Below are 14,356 nucleotides of genomic sequence, written 5' to 3'. Positions count from 1 at the left end.
GTTGGAACTAAGTTTGCCTGAGCCAGTGATCACAAGTCGGGGATTTCTTAGCAAAATGACTTTGACTTGTACTGGTTGGGGAGGGGGGTGGGGAGAGGGTGAAAGAAAGAAGGATTTTATGATGTTGATATGTCTTTCTGAAATAAATGCCATCACTGGAAGCAAAGTGCACTTTGCCATGGCTTTTAAAATAAGTGCTGCATTTCTCCTACTCTTCTAGTTTGCATAATTTGTCTAGTTAATAAGGACAGGAGTTAATAGATATTGCTTTTCGGGAAGTAATGTTACTTAAGTTGTGGAGTCATATAGAGGTCTACAGCACAGAAAAAGGCCCTTTGGCCCATCGGGTCTGTGCCGGTCAAACAAGTACCTACCTATTCTAATCCCATTTTCTAGCACTAGTCCCATAGCCTTGTATGCCATGGCATTGCAAATGCACATCCAAATACTTTTTTTTTGAGGGATTCTGCCTCTACCACCCTTTCAGGCAGTGAGTTCCAGATTCCCACCACCCTCTTCCTCACATCCTCTCTAAACCTCCTGTCCCTTACCTTGAATCTATGCCCTCTGGTTATTGATCCCTCCACCAAGAGGAAAAGTTCCTTCCTGTCTACTCTATCTATGCCCCTCATAATTTTATACACCTCAATCATGTTCCCCCTCAATATCCTCTGCTCCAGGGAAAATGGCCCCAGTCTGTCCAATCTCTCTTCATAACTAAAACTCTCCAGCCCAGGCAACATCCTGGTAAATGTCCTCTGCACACACTCTAGTGCAAACACATCTTTCCTATAATGCGGATTCCAGAATGTCTCTCAATACTCTAGCTGTGGCCCAACCAGCATTTTATACAGTTAATGAATTTTAACACAAAAATAACTAATGAAACCGATTGCTATAGCAGATTGTTTGACATTGTGAAATGGAAGACTCTGTTAATCGAGAACTTCAGAAAAGCAATACCTATTAAGAGTTGAGTAATACACTGAAAGAGGTCTCAACCAAGCATCAATTATTACATTTTCCAAGTGTGCAAATTAGGCATCCAGTAGGATAAAAATCCAGTATTTCCTGAAGCGCAAAGTGGCCTTGAGGTTTAGATACTGTTAGCATGTAGCTTCCATCATATTATAGTGTGCAATATACCCAGGAATATGGACGCATGTAAAAGTGGGGTGTGGCAGGGGAAGGGATGAAAAAAATGTTGGATCACTGGTGGATCATTGGAATGTATATTTATTCTCTTGCCCTTCACTGGGAATATTCAGGAAAATGGAGCACTGCGCAAGCATGTGTGCACACGCGCACACCCACACACGTACCATTTCATACTCCGTTTCTGAAACACAGCTTTTTATCAAAAAATCAGTGGATTTTACTCAGTCGGTGGCTGCACTATTTAATGCATAAATCTCCTGTTTCTTTTATCTTTGAACTCTGGAATGCTACAATTTACCTGCGGCTCACTGAAGTGATTTTAAATAGACCAGTCATCCTGAAGTGTGTGACCTAAGCCATTTATATGGCTGCTTCAGCTGCATGTTTCTGTTGGTTGATGCACAAGTTCTTGCTTTAATGCACATAATGTGCTAATAGATATAAAGTACTCTTGTCATTTCCCATAACTGCCTTAATTGACTCTCAAAGCCAACACAAGTTGAGGTGTAGTTAAAAATATTGTATATCTGATTTATTTTTGTCTTGCAACTGGTTGTTGGTGGTGATTGTACTAGGTTGAGTTCAAAATATACAGGTCAAGAGAATTTTAAGCTTTACACATTACTTTGATAAAGCAAGGATGGAGCAGCTGTTGGTTCATTGCACAAAAACTGACTTCTAATTTTCATTGAATTTATCACTTTAGAAATACCGTAGTTATTTTGATTTCTTGGGATGGGAGGGTTGTCCTAAGAGGTTGAGTAGAATGGGTCTATATTCTTTGGAGCTCAGGTGAATGGGAGGTAATCTGTGAAACATATAAGGGCTTGAAGCGTAGATGCTGTGAGGCTATTTCCTTCCCCTCGGAGTGTCTAGAACTGGGCAATCAGTTAAGGGGTCAGCCATTTTAGGACTTGGATGAGGTCCAATTTCCTCACTCAAGGTTGTGAATCTTTGGAATTCTCTGCCCCAGAGAGTTGTGGATGCTCAGGTTTTTGGCCACTAAGGGAATTAAGGATATGTTGGGAAAGTGGATTTGATGTCAAAGTTCGTCATGATCTTATTGAACTATAGAGCAGGGTTGAGGAGTCATATGGCCTATTTCTGGCCTATTTCTGCTCTATTTCTTATGCTTTTTGAAAGGCGTGGAACAGATTTGTGATAGTGTTTGGAGTCTCCTGTGGATCTTCTATTTATAATGCCACAAACAAATCTCTTTATAGTTTAATATACAATCTTAATTTCTTTATTGAACAATAGGAAAGGAATTGCCTAACTTTTCGATAAAGCAGAATGTGTATGCGAGAGCATGGTAGATCTATTGAACACTGGAAAAATAACTACCTGTACAATTATGGATCCTGTCCTTTCCAAATTTAGGTCATGTCTAGAGGGCATGTGAACAGTAACGCGTCAAATATTGGTGGCTATAGATGTAACTAATGATGATGGTAGCCATTTCAAACGATATTATTCAAAGCATATGTACTTAAAATACAATGGTTTATTGTGTAGTACTCAGCAGGCCCCCCTGCCCATGTTTCTCCCCCAAAGAACATTGGTAACAGTACAAACAAAGAGCAAGTGTGGGCCATTCAGCCCGCTCCGCCATTTAATAAGATCATGGCTGATCTTACAGTAACCTGAAATCAGCAAGCCACTTACCCCCGATAACCTATCACCCCCTTGCTTACCAAGAATCTAACCACCCCTGCCTTAAAAATATTCAAAGACGCTGTTCTGAAAAGGTAGTGGAAGCAGAGTTCCAAAGACTCATGACCCTCTGAGTGAAAAAATTTCGCCTCCTCTCTTTTAAATGATCGACCCCTTATTTTTAAACAATGACCCCTGTTCTAGATTTTTCCACAAGAGGAAACATCCTCTCCACATCCACCCTGTCAAGACCCCTCAGGATCTTGTTTTCATTCAAGTCGCCTCTTACTCTTAGAAACTCCAGTGTATACAAGCCTAGTCTGTCCAACGTTTCCTCGAGGCAACCCACTCATTCCAGGTATTAGCCTGGCAAATCTTCTCTGAACTGCTTCCAACACATTTACATCCCTCCTTTAAATAAGGTGACTAATACTGTACACAGTACTCCAAATGTGGTCTCTAGTGCCATGTACAACTGAAACATAACCTCCCTACTTGTGTATTCAATGCATGAAGTGTGGGTGCATGTCTAAATATTGTAAGACTGCAGTCTTGTTCCTATCAAAATCTTCCTACGCTTGCTCCTTTCAAAGTTAGGTGGTGCATGACCTTCCTCCATTGCAGTTGCCCAAGTACGATCAAGCACCCCAAGATTTTATTCTTGGCCCTTTTTCCTCATTTGCGTGTTTTACAATGACAATATTGCACAGCAAAATTTATGAATGATTTGGCTGCTGAATTTTCCTCCTAACAAGATGCTGCACTTCAAAATTAATCCATTGATACAGAACTCTCAGACATTCTGTGGTTCTAGTGGGAGTTCATTTTGGTGCATTGCCAAATTGCTTACCTGACATCATGGCATGGGTGAGCCAGAATTTTGTTCAGTTGACAATTGGGAAAACCATTCTATTCAATTCTCATCTAAAATTCTGTACCCTTCTCCTTGACTCTATCCCAACCCTTGTTTAGGGTGAGTTTAACCCTTGTTTAGGGTGCTTAAACTCTCAGGTTTTCTGAGTTGAGCTGCAAACCATATACTGTATCCATCAACAAGACCGCTTACTATCGCCTTAGCAATACCTATATCTTGCCCCCTTCATCCATCACACCACCCCTCCGTCCGTCCGTCATCAGTAACTTTCATTGGCTGTTTATTCTCCATCATCTGGCCTCATGAAATCTCTGCACCTTGTTGTGCCCTCTGGGTCTCCTGTACAAATCCCTTGCCCTTCCCCCAGCTTTATTCTTCCATTGGTGACAGCACCTCATCAGTTTTAGGCATGCTCTGAAACTCCCTTTTTTAAAATCCCTTCCCTTTGCTGCTGCTTTTAAAATCTGTTGGCAACCTTACTTATTGCTTGACTCTGTTTCTATCATGTCGCTTTTTTAAACTCCATTTTCTGTTATTTGAGTTCATTGGGATATTTACTACAATGGAAGTTGCCATCTGAAATGAATTTTTATTAGGTTTATAGTAAAACCTGGTTGGAGAAGCAATATTGCTCAAATAAATAATTGGCTTAGATAATTGGGATAATTTGCTTGAGTTAAGCCTGATCCTCCCTTACTGTTGTATTGTCCTAACTCAGTGATGTTCTATAGTAACTTGATGCACTGCTGTGCGTTAGCAGTTCCTGAAAATAAGTCACTTCATTCTTCCTCCCCTCACACCAGAGAGCTGCATTGAAATGTAATATCTTGTTGAAACATAGAATCGTAGAATGGTTGCAGCAGAAAGGAGACTCATCGTGTCTGTTCTGACACTACAAGAGCAATTTACCTACTGCCACTCCCCTGCCTTTTCCCCATAGCCCTGCAAATTTTTCCTCTTCCGATAATGATCCAATTGTCTTTTGAAAGTTATTTGAAGGTTATAAAAACCATAGCTCTCAGCTGATCTTTGTCTGCTGCAATTGTCACTGGTGATTTTGAACCTTTTTTGTAACTTCTGCTTACCATATGCATTTGTAATAGGTGGCCTCACTTTCACCAGGCTGGTGAACACCTTCAGATTCTGACTAAATACTGGCACTGACAGCATGCCAGGAGGTTTGTGTAATAGTGTAGAGAGGGGCACTCCAGTTAATCTGAAGCTAGAGAATAAATATAAAAATTGCCACCTGCATTGTCTAAAGGTGCAGGGTTTATTTGGTGAGTTCCTTTCTGTACTTTTTTGATTTAACGGTTCATTCAGTAAGCAATGAGATTGGCAAGTACTAACCTTCAACTTGCCCGCCCATTTGGATGTGAGGGTGAGTCATGAAGGCTGTCCCTGGCTTTTAATAGTGTTTTATTGTAAAACAAAAGCATTCCTGGAGCCCTTGGTTACCTTTTTTTTAGAATGTGCTGTCACTATGGTTCCCTGAGACTGATACTGCAAGTTTTCAGAAACTACTGCTGTGCTGCAGTTGGGTTGTGATGTCGCCTGCTCATCTCCCCCCTCCCCCCGCCCAAAAAAGATTTTCAGTGGCAGGAATTTATTCCAATTTTGATAATTCAGTTGTAGAGTTGATGACGCATTATTGAATTTTAGTAGGGTCGTTGGGCTCTATTCTTAACACTCTTAATCAAATATTTATACAAATATCCATTAAAGAGTTTGTGCTTCCATGTAAATATATTCTTGTTCTGATTAGTGGGTGTTTTATTGTCATGTTTTTCTGCTGTGGCTATTTCACTGAGTGTTTTCCCTGGGAGAAATAAAAGAGCCAACTGCGAATTGTTGCTTTGAATGGTTTCTATTTGTTATGGAACTGCATATTTGTGCCTGCAATTTACCCCATATTTGCAACCTGACACTGAAGTTCTTCGCCAGGATGACTTGGCTGGGGCGCTTTAACGCATGGGCTTATAGGGCATCTGTGCCCAGTGGTGTGTTCCCCCCCCCCCACCCCCCCCAAAAAAAAAACAAAAACAAATTTGGGATCCTTGTCAGAATTACTCTGAACACTACATGGCATGTATGCAAATGCATTTGGCATAATTATCCTCTTTACACCCTTCCAGCACTCATTTCAACCACCACCTGCCCTGCCTAGTGGTTGAATTAAGTGTAGTGCAGGGGAAGGCAGTGGCTGGAATTTGAGCATTAGAGGGATTATGGAGGGTGTAGTTAGTGTGTTTGTGTCCATGCAGTGCAGCTGACATGTGGACCCAGCAGTGGGAAGGTGTGCTCAAAGAATGAGCAGAGTAGAAGACACTGTTGGAGCCTCACATTTGGGCAGGAAGATGCAGTGGAGGAGTTCCTAGAAGCCTTTGAAGTTTGTAAATTTGGATGCTTCACCTGTAGGCATAGACTATTATTATATGGGGATGCAGGGAATGGAGGGCCTGAATGTTCTTGGATGCTCAAGGCCATACAGATTCTTAACGAGGCCCTGGATCTGCAAATGATTATCATTACATGATATAGTGCAGCTGATGGTAAATCCCAGACTGAGACTGGGTGTTTGAATATTTCATTGAACGTTCGAAATATTGCTGTTAAATTTAATTTTCTCACCTTTCCTCCTTTGATTATAGAGCTCTGCTCTTGAAATTAAGTGAAATGATTCTGTTAAAGAATTTGCTGTCATCTGATCTCCCAATCCTTTTGATACCAATAAGGTAGATAAGCAAAGGTTTTACTGACTGTCCTTTGCCCATGCCCATTGTTGATGGGTAACTAATATTCTGGCTTGTAGGCTGTCATGGTTCTTTGCCTCCGTGACTGGTCACTGATAAAGGCACACTAAGCACCTGCGTTGGTTAGCCATTGAAACCAGCAGAAGTAGGACAGTATTATAAAATTTGCAGTCTGGCTGCTGTTCCTTGTACTACATCAAGTACAGAAAGATGTACAGTACTAATAATGTCAACATTAGTGTAATATTTCTCAAACATGCCTCACAGAAATCTTATTTTGGTATTCTCCCTTCAACAATTTGGTATTCATCAATTTAATTCCTTGGAGCAAACTGCAATTTGGTGGCATAAATAGGATTATGCCCAGATGAAGTGTGTTGTATTCCTGAACCTGAACAACAGAGTTTTGGATCCGTTGCCATAGTAAAATCAGAATCTTCAGAATTGGTGGTGATTGTGTTGGTATAAGACATTGGCTGTTAAACTGCAGATACAGCAAAGTACAATGTATCATATTGGTAACCAACATTCCCTCTACATTTTGGAGTATATGAAGCTGTTAAATTTCTTTGCACAGTTACGCATGTGCCGTAGCTTAAAAGGGTCCAATTTGTGCATTGCCTATGAGGAGACTTTTGAATTGCTGCACAGCTTGCAGGAATATTGCTGGTAACAGCCTTTGTAACAAATCTGGACACTGCTGTAAATTTAGAATTTACTACTTTCATCTATTACCCTTCCTTTTAATCCTGAGGTTTTTCATATTCTCTCTATTTAGTAGACACCAACAAATGGTCTCACTGTTCTTTTTAGACAGTGCAGCTGCATAGAATTTTAATGGTCTGAACACTTTTGGGGAAAATTGTTGACATTTTATGACTCTCTGATAGGATCTTTCTTTGGAGAGTATGCTCATTCATGTAAAATGTAGGTATACGTTAAATCACGGTTTCATGTAAATGTAGAACCTACTAGAAGTGTCAGCAGTTGCTTATTGCTAGAACTGACTTACATTGAACCTTTCAAACAGTAACAATTTTTCCCTGCATGGCAGGGTTCAAGGCTCATGCAGGCAGAGAAGTATCATTTGCAACATTTAAGTGTTTTTCCAGTGTCAAATTTTAGTTACATAGTCAGTTTTAATGTATCAGGGAGTGAGGAAAGTTAAAGAAAAGGCTAGTAAGTTGAAGTATTGGTTTCTGATTTATGCTTCAGTCTTGACCAGTGTTCGAGCTGCATGTATCCTCCCAAGTTTTTCTTGGCCCTCCTATCTCTGCTTCACTACCCTGCTAGTCTTTCCTCAGTGGGCCATTGGGCTTGTTCACCTCTGCCTTCTGGTATCTGGAGCTCATTTCAATTGTCCCAGACAGTGTTTCCATTTCCTCTCTGGATTTAGTGAATGATGTGGAGCCATGTCAAAGTTTTAACAATAGGTAGTTCTTTAAAAAATAAAGGAACCTGAAAACAGGGCAGTACATGAAATTAGAACTGCAGACTTGTGTGGATGATAAACAGAACCAGTTGAGCCAAATGGCCTGTTTTCGTGTTATAATTTCTCTGTAATTTATTCCGTGTGATTTGTTTCATCACTTAAATAAGTAGATTGTAATGTCCAGTGCTGCACTTAAGGTTAAAACCTGCTGCTTATTTTAGCTAAAGGAAACAGTGCCCTTACTGTAAATATGCTTAAGTGTTCACACAAATAAGGAAGTCAGTGCCACGCTCCACCCCACAACCTTTTTCAAAAAAAATCTAGTCGGTGGTTTGTACTTGCAACAAACCTGAATGTGGCATAGAAATGGCAACCATGATATCCTTTATTTCTTAATTCACCTCTTCTGGTGGTATTTATTGATGTATGGCTGTATGGGCGTCAATATTTTGACACTCGATCAACTGACCATTTTATATGTGAACCAATGTGAGTGAGTGGCAGACAATTTGACTGTTGTGCCAGCTAACCTTTCTACTATTTTCACCATTCATAGAACCATTTATTTTACTGCAGAGGGGTGAGGCCATTTGTCCATTCCTGGCTGCGCTGGCTTTTTGCTTAAAAAAAAAACAAATCCTGCTGCCTTATTCTCCATAGTCGATTGTTACAATCCCAGGAGAGAGACCAATGACTTTCCAAAATGACCAACAGAAATAACTAAAGGATAGGAATTCATGTTTAAAGACTTGTACTGTAGCAAATAAACTAAAATCAACATAAATCAAGCATTATTTAACAGGCAACTAAAGAAGAGGTGCTTTCACTTTAACTCGCTCAAGATACATCTTAACCCATTTTACTGCGCGCTGCATTTCTGGCAGATGTGAAGCATTACAAGAAAAAGTCCAGTGTTATTCCTGGCTTTCCCGCAGACGCGCTGCTTCTTGCCGCGCTAGGTTGCAACTTCCCATGTCCTTCGAAAGTCGTTCCACTCAGCCTGATGCTCCTAGATCTGACTTCACCAATGAGCCCCATCTCAGTGACTCCTTGTTCCCAAAATCTTAGTCCTGTCCGACCCTGTTCTTTTCCTTTCGAACAGTAAACAAATTCTTACAAGCATCCTGCTTCTCTGTAGCAGTATCTGTCTTGTCTCTGCCTGTGTGCCTCAAAAGCAGCTGTCCTTTTTACTTGGAGTGGAAAGGTGTGGAAACTGTCAATTGATTTCAATAGCTTTCTCTGAGTATCGCCCTCCTGGTAACCAGACCACGTGATATGTCTCCCAGCTGAGGTGTTTCCAGAATTTCCAATTTTACCTTAAGTTATCTTTTAACGTGTCAACATTTGTAAAATTCAGCTTTTGTAATGCCATATTAAAGTTGTTGCTAATTCACCCAGTCTTCCCTTAATGCAATAACGTCTCCCAACAGCCATTCCTTGTAGCTGAGCACAGCATGCTTCAAAAATCCACTGTGTGAAAAAATTTCTCCTAACTTCTTTCCTCACTAGCATTTTTTAAATTAGTGACCCCTCAGAGGAAATAGCCATTCTGAAGTCACTCTTCTTTATAATTTTGAAATCATTTATTACATCTGGTGGTCTTTGTGTTCTATTGGAGCTAGCCCTAGCATCTAGAATCTCTTCATTATTATAGTTCCCTATCTTTGGTGTTGTATTGGTTAATCTATGCTGTTCACCATGACTTTATCTTTATGTAATGGGGTACCTGTAACTGCGCACACTACTCTTGTGACCTCAAATTTTCTATACACTTTTCATTACCTCTTCACTGTTACACTTTACGCCCTTAAAGATTCCCAGATTTTGTTGGCTTCTTTATGGTTTTTTCTACTGTACTCCGTTACAGGGATTATAGATTTACTCTGCACAAAGTTGTCTTCTGTGTTCATCCATGTCCTTTAGCATCTTTCCATTGGGAGGAGACTTTCATTTTAACAGGAATGGTGAATATAAAAACAGCACCAGCCTGAGGCCAATTGTGCTTCAGACTGTTACCCTGGTTGCTATTGACTGACTTAACTCTTATTTGGTGTTACAAATGATAATTAATTCCAAGATCTTAACCCATATCCAAACACCCCCTTCCCAAGGCTGTGCTTTTAAAATCCACATTATCAGGCAAACTTTAAAACACTTGCACAATGTCTGTATGACTTCAAGTACAAGTAATCTCTCTATGAAGAAGTGTCCTGGCAGCAGCAGCTTCAGCTTCCCATGTAGAGGAATGTGAAGTGATGTCATTACATTTGCTATTGCTATCCAAAAGAAATATCGGCTCAGTCAATGCTGCTCTAGTCAAGATTGTAATGACCATCTTGGCTGCTTTCCTCATTTCTTTTGGATAACCACTGAGCTGGTTGGTTCAACAGCAATATATAAACACACTGTTCCAGATGTGATGTAACTTGCTTTTTTAAGGGATATTAGTCCTGTGCTTGTGTCCAGAGTGACCTGAGTAAGTTGGATTCTATTTTAAGTACATTTGGTAATTTATTTCCCCCAATGAAAATTGCAAATCAGTGACCTTGCTTGATATTCAATTTCCAGGCTTGATGAACTTGAGACTACTTTAATTTCACTATTGCTTCATTGTGCATTTCTGTTTAGGGAGCGAAATTAACTAGTCACAATCCATGAACAATAGATTGGAAGAGGTTAAATAGTACTTTTTTGAAGCTGGTGTGAAGGTGATGCTGTTAAAACACTTGAAGTATTGTTTTATTGCAAATTGGCAAATTAATTCCGCCATGTTCTTGGGTTAGTCAGTTGCTGAGCAAACTGCTCTTCCCTTTCAAAGGGCATGTGCCTGCTCAGTACTTGTGTCTATTTGGTTATATAACTGGTTAAACTCTTGAGACCGTAGCAGCAAATATTCATTCTTCCACTTGGACGCTGCTTTGCTCTTTAACAGCGAGCAGTGCTGAATGAGGTATGCTTTTGCATTCCCATTTTTGGGTGCCCTGCATTTGGAAGGATGTCACAAGGCAGTGGAGATGATGTCAATATTAATAAACTAGTGCTTTTCAACAGAAGTTTAAAAGGGGATGTGGTTGAATGTTTAAAATTATGAAGCATTTTGAGGTGGATAGGAGAAAATAGTTTGAGAGTAGTTAAGTTTGCAACTAGGGAGTATAGATTTACATATATTCTATATACTAATTCTACAACACAAACAGGCCATTCGGCCCTCCAGTTCACCCTGGTATTTAAACTCTGCCTGGGCCTCCTCCCATCCTTCTCCATCAGCCTAACCCTCTATATCCTTCTCATTTATGTAGCTTTCCCTTAACTAAGAAGGTGTAACCTGAAAATATTTAATCAGTCCCTTAATTTATTAAACAAACTTTAGTGCTAAACCACTTTTCTTCTTTAGATACTCATCCTTTTAAAGCACCAAATAAGAGGTTGCTCTGCATAAGTGCAGAGCGACCCAACAACTTTTTCTCTATTAAGATTTACAAAAACAAGTTTGGATTTGTTTTTTTGCAAAAGATTGTTCATGGAATGCCTCACTTATTCCACTGGTGCATAAGTAAATTTCATCATTTTTAAAAGGGCAGTGGATTAACATTTGACCTAAAAGGTAAGTAATTTTGACATTTTCCATGATCGTGTGGTGACTGAAGTTTATTATACAAGATGATCACAACCTGAAGAAAGACTTATACTCCCTCCACAGCATCACCAACCATCCAAGCTTGTAATGGCGATTGTACATGCAGCATTTTTACACTGCTGATATTAATCAAAATGTTCATAAAAGTTTGACTAAAATTTGTTATGGGAATTGAACAAGAAGTGTACATAATTTTTTATTCGTATATACACAAGCACTATCCCCTTAGCCCCATTCCCCAGATGAATAGCTCTTTTGGAACAGGACTAGCGTGTGGACTAATTGGCCATCCTCTGCACTGTTATGATTGAGTTGCCTCAGGCCTGATTTTAACAATTCAAATGGATGTAATTCCCAGGAAATTATGCATTTTGGAAGTGTATTTATCTGTTTCTAGCATGTAATTGTATAAGTTATTACATTTAAATATATTCAGCAGTAATGATAAGGTTAACTAAATTATTTCTTAAGACAGAAAAGTAGGACTGGGAACCTAAAAGGAAACAACTGAAGTAAATTTAGACCAGAAATAAGGGACTAGGAAAGGAGATAAAAGTACCTTCGTTTGAATGGGTCCAACAGCCAGGGTAGTTGCAGAAAGATTATTGGGAATACTCAAAAATAGATGCAATGATGGGAGAGTTAGAATATTTGGGGTGGGGGGTGTGGTGGTGAGATTTGGTGGGCTAAATCCACGTACTTTCTTTAACAATAAAGAGCTACCATAAAGTCAGCAATAATCAGCACTGGGCAATATGCAAAAAAATAAAAACTTTTGAAGAGAAACAATTGTTATATGATGCAATTAGCTAATCTTATTTGTATTGTAAGTAGGCGACTGGTGCAATTTTCTTTTCTTCCTGAATCTGTCAACAGTAGAAACAGATTTGATAGCAATCTTGTTGAATGAGCTGTGACTTCACTGTGGACTATGGAAATCCAGGATTTGTGGACTATGGAAATCCAGAATATCTATCTGCAGTGTGTACTGTTGATGTTTCAAATGTTTGGGCCAGAGTTGCAGAATATGTTCTGTAAGCCCAAATCTATTTCCTTAGCCTGCAATTTCGTACTGTCAATCTGGCTGACTCGTTTTGATTCTATTCGGGCAAAGTTCTTGATTTGCTAAAAATAAATGATCAGTTTAATGCGTGACCATTGAGTAACTTCAAAACTGACCTTGTATGTTTGCCATGCACTGAGCTACTCAGCTGCAGTGACTTAAGCCATAGTCACTATTACAAGTCCATCCTTAGTGTAACCTGGCTGCAGTTAGGAAGACCACCATTAATGTTGTTTAGAAGGTAGAACTAGTTCAGAAAGCCAAACGTTTTTCAAAAACCATGATCTTAGGATATGCATGCAATATCAATTGGAATTGTAATGACCCAGAACCATGTTTCCTTTTGCCTGCCATTACTCTATTGAAGTTGAGCATTTTTGTTGCTAATTATCATACGAACACAACAAATAGGAGCAGGCATAGGCCATATGGCCCCTTGAGTTTGCTCCACCGGTAATAGATCACAATGACAACTCCACTTTTTTTGCTCGGCCCTCATATCCCTCAATTCAGTTGGAGTCCAAAAATCTACTAATCATGGCTTTGAATATACTCAATGACTGAGCATCCGTAACTCTGTTGGATATGGAATTCCAAAGCTTTACACTCTTTGAGTGAAGGAATTCCTCCTTATCTGTCTGAAATGGTAGTTCCCTTATCCTGGGACTAGGACCGCTAGTTCAGAATTCTCCAGCCAAGGGAAATGGCATCTCCTTATCTAAACTGTCAAGTCCCCATAATCTTGTATGCTTCAATGAGATTACCAGCTCTCATCTAAACTCAGGCCAATTCTACTCAAATATCTCCTAATGGGATAGCCCTCTTTCCAGGAATTGATCTGGTGAACCTTCATTGCACTCTTAACTACCACTCCAGGTGTGGTGTCTCTCTCGAGCACTACCACTCCAGGTGTGGTGTCTCTCTCGAGCACTACCACTCCGGGTGTGGCGTCTCTCTCGAGCACTACCACTCCGGGTGTGGCGTCTCTCTCGAGCACTACCACTCCGGGTGTGGCGTCTCTCTCGAGCACTACCACTCCGGGTGTGGCGTCTCTCTCGAGCACTACCACTCCGGGTGTGGCGTCTCTCTCGAGCACTACCACTCCGGGTGTGGCGTCTCTCTCGAGCACTACCACTCCGGGTGTGGCCCCTCTCTCGAGCACTACCACTCCGGGTGTGGCCCCTCTCTCGAGCACTACCACTCCGGGTGTGGCCCCTCTCTCGAGCACTACCACTCCGGGTGTGGCCCCTCTCTCGAGCACTACCACTCCGGGTGTGGCCCCTCTCTCGAGCACTACCACTCCGGGTGTGGCCCCTCTCTCGAGCACTACCACTCCGGGTGTGGTCCCTCTCTCGAGCACTACCACTCCGGGTGTGGTCCCTCTCTCGAGCACTACCACTCCAGGTGTGCTCCCTCTCTCGAGCACTACCACTCCAGGTGTGCTCCCTCTCTCGAGCACTACCACTCCAGGTGTGCTCCCTCTCTCGAGCACTACCACTCCAGGTGTGCTCCCTCTCTCGAGCACTACCACTCCAGGTGTGCTCCCTCTCTCGAGCACTACCACTCCAGGTGTGCTCCCTCTCTCGAGCACTACCACTCCAGGTGTGCTCCCTCTCTCGAGCACTACCACTCCAGGTGTGCTCCCTCTCTCGAGCACTACCACTCCAGGTGTGCTCCCTCTCTCGAGCACTACCACTCCAGGTGTGCTCCCTCTCTCGAGCACTACCACTCCAGGTGTGCTCCCTCTCTCGAGCACTACCACTCCAGGTGTGCTCCCTCTCTCGAG

General features: G+C 41.2%; 1 protein-coding gene across 5 annotated transcripts in view; it reads left to right on the top strand.

The window, feature by feature from the left end:
• Positions 1–14,356, top strand: part of rap1aa (RAP1A, member of RAS oncogene family a) — a 114,000-nt gene that overhangs the window by 31,400 nt on the left and 68,244 nt on the right. The window lies entirely within an intron of this gene.

The sequence above is a fragment of the Cetorhinus maximus genome, chromosome 8 (genome assembly GCF_964194155.1).
Source record: "Cetorhinus maximus chromosome 8, sCetMax3.hap1.1, whole genome shotgun sequence".
NCBI classification, from domain to species: Eukaryota; Metazoa; Chordata; class Chondrichthyes; order Lamniformes; family Cetorhinidae; genus Cetorhinus; species Cetorhinus maximus.
Note: the sequence above shows the minus strand (reverse complement) of the source record. Positions and strands in the feature narration are given on the sequence as shown.